Consider the following 8453-nt stretch of genomic DNA (forward strand, 5'->3'; position numbering starts at 1 on the left):
AGGGGCAACAATGAATACTGAAAGTTCGATATGGCAATAACAACGATTGATGGCCCTATCTGCCCAACTAAAACCTTAAACTTTATTAAAGAGTTTGTTTACTGGTTATAAGAATGACAACCGAGTGATGGCCAAAGTCCATTAATCTATTTCCTCTCTTCCCATCCCTCCGAACAGTTTGCTCTACTAATAGATTAATAGTGTATATATATATTTCAGTGTTCAAAAAAAAAGTGTATATATATATATATATATGTATGTAATGTAACTAAAGATGTTTGTCTATGCTTCGTGATTTTGAGTTCGTCTGTTTAAAATTCATACCTTGTTTTGTTGCTGTTTACTAAATCTCTGCCTGTCAACTTATGTCTTGGTCTCTCTTCACAAACGTATTTCATTATTTTCTAGAAGTTTAGACTATGAGCTGGGATAGGTGTAATTTTCTAGAGAATTTATTGTATACGCCTTAAGAAGATTCAAAGTTTGATTATTAACGAAAACTGGTGATAAATTCTCTATAGAAATATCTGACTTTCTGGTCTTCGAGGTTGTTCCATATACACTAACAACAATGACACATACTGTACAAAACGTTTAGGGTTAGGTCCAAAGTAATTTCACACAAGTACTTTAAGCGAACGATAGTGATACATTATTATTTCTGCAGTATTCTTCGTGGAGCTGGTTTAGGTAAGAAGGCATCGTATTATTCAGAAATGTTATTGGGAATGTGACATGGCTATGTATTGTCTCATGTGATCAGCTCTAGCCTCCATAATGACCACTCCATAGTTGTAGACGTCGCTAAAGTCTCAATGTGGCAATAAAAACGATTGACGATGATCTTTTAACTTCCTTGATGAGTTGTTTTTTGAATTATAAGAAGATGAATAACAGTAAACAATAATCTTTTTTTTTTTTTGAACAAAAACAGTAAACAATAATCTTGTTCCCAGTATATACTTGTATAATTCTTGATATGACCGATCAATATATTGTATATTATTTTTCGGTAGAACAGATTATAAAGAGTAATAAACTAAGAAAGTGATAAGGTCGGATCAACGTCACATGGTGTTATTTTTGTGCCATTTAATAATAACTGGTCCAAATAATGTCCAATGTCAATGATGCTGATTTAATCAAAAAACATAAAGAGTATGCTAATTATATCATCATACGCACATGGTTATGTTTCTAAACCGAATCTTTGATGTTTTCTAAATCAATAGTTCGAGTAAAACGTTACAATTATATTTATATTATTATTATTGGTTGATGTCGTCTTTTCTGGACTCTTTTTATTTGTCTACCTAACGCATGAAAGAGTGGTTTGCACATTATTAATAAAAAAATTAATAGGTTTTTTTTCTTACAAGGTAGCGAACTTATTAAGTTTTTTTTTTTAACTTTAATTACTTCTTCAGATCTTCTAGATCGTGGCACAATTGACGAAGATGGAAGACATATAATGAACGTAAATAAATAAAAAGACAACACATAAGAGTTCGTCAAACGTGAAAGAAGGTTTCCTTTTCAATGTGAATTGTATTAGTAACAAGATATCAGCCCGTTGCTTGCGTTGCAACGGGTTTTTGTTTGATGTTTTAATTTAATGAAAACCATAAAACAATAAATTATTTTATTATAATATTATGATTGTTGTTGCATATGTTGTTTGAGTTTTATTTTATAATTAAAATCCGTTTTCACACATAAATTCAAGTTAATATTTGTATTTTATAATTACAGTGCATAGATTAGTTGTTATAAACTTTATACTTAGAATTAGAGAAAATACTATACATAAACATTTAAACTGAACACAATCCGAAATAAAAAATAAAAAGTAAAAAGAAATGAAAGTAAAATACATCAATCGAATCAATGACAACATTATACATGTTCTTATGTACTAATTTAATGTTTTATTAAATAAGTCTTTAAAATTTTATTTTACACTCCTTTACAATTTTGTTTAAGATTTTAGAAAAAGTAAACTACTGTCATATAACCTATTACAATTATCTTCTCTTTAGAATTTCAAAAACAAATATATTGCTATCAACTAATTATTTTTAGCTATTAATAAATATTTTTAAAACTGGTATTTTTATAATTCATATCAATACTAATTTTACACTTCTTTTGTTAATTAAATAATTTTTAGTATCATGTTCATCATCAAACACTCTCATAAAAATAATATCAAATAATTTTTTAGTATTATGTTCGTCATCAAACACTCTCTTAAAAATAATATCAAATATTATAAAAATTTCTTTTGTTTATAATTTTTTTTTATAAAAACGGAAAACAACTATCAAATATTCTTTTATAGTTTTGTAGGATTTTAGAAAAAGAAATTAATATTACATAATCTTGTACTATTATATTTTGTCTAGGATTTAAAAAATAAAATTTCTATCAAATAACTATTTCCAGTTAATATTAACTATTTTTAAAAGTTACAATTTTCAAAATTCGTTTTTTTCAATATCATTAATATTTTTACAATTTTTATTAATTGAATAATTTTTACTATCATGTCTAGCATTAAATTTTGAAGTAAAAATGACTATTAAATAAAAAATTACAATTCTCTCTAATCACGATTTAAAAGAAAAATTCTTAATTGGTTAAGATTAGAAAATAATTTTCTTTTAGAAATCTCTTTTATTTAAGATTTTAGGAAAAGAAGAAGTTATTTTAACATAATGGTAGTTTTTATTGACACATTCACAATGTAATTATTTGAAGTTAATTTTTGGTTTATAATTTTGGTTAAAAAGTAAAGTTAGTTAATTAAAAAGAAAATTAATTATTTTATTTCTTTTAGATTTTTATACGAGAAACTTATACCCAAACTTGAATCAAATGCAAAACTAACCTAAAAGCCTTGTGAAATTACAGCCAGCCACTTGTGACCAAACAAAAAAACAGAAGCCATTTTAACGAATATAGCCCCAGTAAGTCGTCTGAGTCGTTTAAGATGCTAGAAGTCTTCTAGACGACTTCTAGTAGATGAATCATGTAAGTCGTTTGGTGTAGTTGATCTTTAAAATAATTTATAAATTCTTTAAGAAATATTTTGACAAATGAAAAATTAAAAACATATAATTATAAACAGTTTTAAGTAATGTAAATTAAGACATAATAAAAATGAATAGTTTTCAGCATAGATGAGTGAAAGTAGTTAATCATGATATTCTTTGGTTTTAGGGTTTGACAACATGTGTTGTAATATTGTATGTATTCTTAGGGTTAGATTTTGGAAAGCTTGAATGTTTTTTTGAAAAATTAAATTTTTACCCATAAGTGTTTATTTTGTGTATAATAAACACTTTTGAAGTTTAATTTGATTTTATGAAGTTTTTAATTAGTTAATTAAGTTTAGGGGTTATGTTTAGGGTCTAGATGACTAACTTCCAAGTCGTCTGGTGAATAATTTCAAACAGACGACTTACATGTAAGTCGTCCAAATATTTCCGCCTAAAATTTTATAAAAATTTATTTTCCCGCTTAAATAATTTAAACCAGACGACGTACAAGTAAATCGTCTGTTAAGTCTTCTGTTTTAGTTTTCCGCTAAAAATATTTTAGTTTCCCGCTAAAAATATTAAAGTCTTCTGGGCGACTTAAAAGTAAGTCGTCTACGAAGTCGTCTAAATCAAAAATATTTAACCTAATTGAGTTTTTTTGTCTCTCTATATAAAGAAAAATTTACACATTCTCTCTCCTCGTCTCAAATGGCTGCAACAAAAATGTAATGTTCATCATTCTAAAACTCTTCAACCTCTCTCTAATCTCTTAGAACTTATAAACACTAAGTTTTATATCAATTTATTGTTTTTCTCTCATGTCTTTCTCACTAATTTATCTTGTTTTTGCAGGTTTGTCATCTGATGATTCTCATCTTCCACTCATTTAAAGGTAGATCTATAAATTTTAGATATGTATTTTTGTGTGTTCTATAAAGGTAGATTTATCTAATCTTCCAATCACTTTCTCTGTTTTTAAGTCATTTGAACGTTTTTGGATATGCAGGTTTTTCAGATCTGGATTTGGATATGCAGGTTTTCAGATCTGGAAGACTTCTGGGACGACTTACATGTTAGTCGTCTAAAATATAATACGCTAGACGACTTCCAGGAAGTCTTCTCTGGACTTTCTGGAAGTCTTCTGACGAAGTCTCCCTTTCATAACAGATCTGAGCGTTTTGGTAAGTTTTTATGTCTGATTTTTCTTCATTTGGTAACTTTCCCAAACTAAAACTATCCAAACCCACTTTAATCTCCTTGACTTGAAAACACCAAATTTTATATAAATTTTTCAGTTTTGTTTCATGTCTTTCTCACTAATCTATTTTTTTTTTGCAGATTTTTAATGAGATGGTTCTCATCTTCCACTCATTTAAAGGTAGATTTATTAATTTTAGATATGTATTTTTGTGTGTTCTATAAAGTTAGATTTACCTAATCTTCCACTCATTTTTTCTGTTTTTTAACCATTTGAACGGTTTTGATATGCATGTTTTTCAGATCTGGATTTGATATGCAGATTTTTCAGATCTGGAAGACTTCTCGGACAACTTACCTGTTAGTCGTCTAAAATATAATGCGCTAGACGACTTCCAGGAAGTCCGTCTTCTGACGAAGTCTTCTTCCATATCAAGTGGAGTCCAAGCTTGTCTTTGTAGAGGAATGATCTATAATAGTTTTGTTTGTGGTCTGCTTTGTGATTTGCATGTCTACTCTTTTAGTTGTGATTTTTTGTAAAATTAGTAATAATGTTTCCCTAGATGTAATACATGTGCTAGCAATGTGTTTACACATTTACAAATCAATGAAATAATAGACTTCAATAGCCTTTTTCTTATCTTTGGATCTCCCATATGCAATAATAAACTCCAATGGCTTTCTTCTCATCTTAATAAACAAGAATGTTGGTAGTTCATATTGATACAACATTTTAAGAAGCATTTTAACCATTCTTCCAACTCATAACAATAATCATCATTAGTATTTATAACAATAATACTTAAGAGATGGAAACAAACAATAGTAACTAGTCAAAGCATATCACATTTTTTATAAGTTTGTGTTGAAAAACTTAGTCAAATTTAGTAAAACTAAGGGAGAAAATATATTTTGAAAATAAGAGTTTTACATACCTTGAAGTTACTTAATACTCTTAAAAATACAAGTTATTCAAAAACTAGCGTAGAAGACTTTCACGGAATTCTTCTCGGATCAGGTAGAAACTTTAATAAACATGAATGTTGGTAACCTCATAAATATCACGAATTAAATTATAAATTTCATTCAGTAGCTAAAATATTGATTAATAGACATTAATTAACAAGAAAATGTTAAAAATTCTTTATAGTTTTAGAGAAAATGAAAGTTTATTAAACATTGACGCAGACGACTTTCACGGAGGTCGTCTGGCAGACTTCTAGGAAGTCGTCCATTTAGGTTAGTTTTGCAATTGATTTTTAACGTAGACGACTTACATGGAAGTAGTTCATCTTTGTTTGTTAAAAAAAAAAATTCGAGACGACTTCCATGTAAGTCGTCTAGAAAAAACGGGTTAGTTTTGCGTTTGACCGGATTGTGTCAGAAATATGACTTTTTCTGGACGACTTACATGTAAGTCGTCTAATAGAAAATTAAAAAGTCAATATTTTGTTATACCTAGACGACTTCCGGTTAGTTTTGCAATTGAAAAATAAAAGAAAAAAAAATATTTTTTTCTAAGCCACTTACACGGAAATCGTCCGTCCGACTACTTACATGGAAGTCGTCCAAGATAAGCATGGTTTGACCAGAATCTCGGAATAAAATCATGGAAGACTTCAATGTAGTTTGTTAAAAAAAAATTCGAGACGACTTCCATGTAAGTCGTCTAGAAAAAACGGGTTAGTTTTGCGTTTGACCGGATTGTGTCAGAAATATGACTTTTTCTGGACGACTTACATGTAAGTCGTCTAATAGAAAATTAAAAAGTCAATATTTTGTTATACCTAGACGACTTCCGGTTAGTTTTGCAATTGAAAAATAAAAGAAAAAAAAATATTTTTTTCTAAGCCACTTACACGGAAATCGTCCGTCCGACTACTTACATGGAAGTCGTCCAAGATAAGCATGGTTTGACCAGAATCTCGGAATAAAATCATGGAAGACTTCAATGTAAGTCGTCGGACGGACGACTTCTGTGTAAGTCGTCTAGAAAAAAATAATTTTTTTTTGTTTTATTTTTCAATCGCAAAACTAACCTGAAGTCGTCTAGGTATAACAAAATATTGATTTTTTAATTTTCTATTGGACGACTTACGTGTAAGACGTCGAGGAAAAGTCAAATTTCTGACACAATCCGGTCAAATGCAAAACTAACCCGTTTTCTCTAGACAACTTACAGGGAAGTCGTCTCCAATTTTTTTTTTTAACAAACAAAGATGTAAGTCGTCTATAAAAACACATTTAAAAGTCAATTGCAAAACTAACCTCTGCATTGACCACAAGACTTCCCTGTAAGTCGTCTGGACGAACAGATCTGCGAAAAAACTGATTTCATAGTTTCAACCAGTGAGATAACTTGTTTATCACACATAAGTCTTCTCCAAGCACCCAGAATCTCAAACAAAATTGACCCACCAATCGTAAGCTTCAATGGCTCTATGAACCATAAAAAATTAAAAATCAAAATCTTGGTTTTTTTTGGATGAATGTGGAGATAAAGTGAAAGAGATGTTGTTTTTAGTTCATAAGAATTGGGAATGAAAGAGAGTAAATTGATTTTTAGGTGCATTAAGAGCTTCAAATTGGTTGTTCATGGTGGTTGGTGTATTGATGGCAATGACAATATTGTGAATACTTGAGGAAGATGAGGGTAATATGTAAAATATGCATTTTCGAAAAAAAAAGAAGTGATGACATTTTCGTAAATAATTTGAACTATGGGGGTGAAAGAGGCAAGTCAAAGTTTCAAAAAAACATGGGTTAGTTTTGTGTTTGACTTTAAGTTTTGAGTCATATTTGCAAAAACCCCAAATATTTATAACTATGTTTTGTCATAATTTTTTAACGTACAATTATCTATTAAAAATGAAAGTTATTTACTTATAAGAAAATAATAAGAGTACTTTTATAATTTTCTTTTAATTATGCTTTTATAAAAGTAATATTATTTATTTTAAATTTAGTTTTTCTTCATGTTTTTATTAAATAATTTATTGTATTTGAATGATTTTACGATTCTTTTTTGTTTAACATTTTTTTCTTAAAAGTTAATGTTTATCTTTTATAATTCTCTATTTTTAGTATCTTTTAAAACAAACATTATAATGAAAATAATAATAACAATAATAATAATAGTAATAATAATAATAATAGTAATACTATTAAATAATATTTATAATTAATTTTTAATAAAAATCATTTTGTTATTTTAGTATATATATTTTTTTGATTATGATATAGTTTAACACATATCACACTTTTAAATATATAACTAGCATGTGTCACAATCATGTTTAATAGCAATTTTGAAGAAACAAGCTCAATATAATCTTTTATAATTATATTTTCATTAAAATTCTAGAAAATAAAAATCATATTAAATAAATTGTTTTCAAACCTAGTTTTTAGGATTTTGAAAAAGGAAATTTCTAAAACATTACTACTAAATATTTTTTTAAAATCATGTTTACTATTAAATAATTTTTAAAAGTAGTTTTTTCAAAATGCGGTTTTACTATCTTATTATATATATTTTAATCATTATATATTTAAACACATGTCACTATATTATAAGAAAAATCATTATCAAATAATATTTTGCAATTATCTTTTGATTATGATTTTAAAAAAAGGAAAATTAATATTAAATAATATATATATTAACTATGAGATATATTAACACATATCACAATCTTAAATATATAATTGCTATGTTTCGTGATCATTTTTTCATGAAAAATAGTTTTATCTATATCATATATTTTTAATATCAATTTGTTTTCATTAATCTATCTAAATTATTAAAATTGAAGTACTTTTTGGTATTGTTTGGAAATATGTATAACAGTATAAATAAGAATTGTTTGGAAATGATAGATAGAAATATATAAAAAATATAATTTATTTTTAGTAATTTCACTGATATAATTACGTTAATTGTATTTCTATATTTCACTCAGTTTAGCAGTTTCATTAATTATATTAGCTTAACAATTAGGGCTGTTCAATATGGTAAAACCGAACCGTACCGAACCGAACCAAACCGAAATAGACAATATGGTTTGGTTTTGGTATATACCATATAAACCGAATGGATATAATTTTATAAAAACCGTAGGATTTGGATATGGTTTGGTATATAACCGATTAAACCGAATAAACCGAACAAAACCGACTAAAAGTAGAAACATGTAAATATGTATCTATTTTATA

Source organism: Brassica oleracea, chromosome C3, assembly GCF_000695525.1.
Source record: "Brassica oleracea var. oleracea cultivar TO1000 chromosome C3, BOL, whole genome shotgun sequence".
Lineage (NCBI taxonomy): Eukaryota > Viridiplantae > Streptophyta > Magnoliopsida > Brassicales > Brassicaceae > Brassica > Brassica oleracea.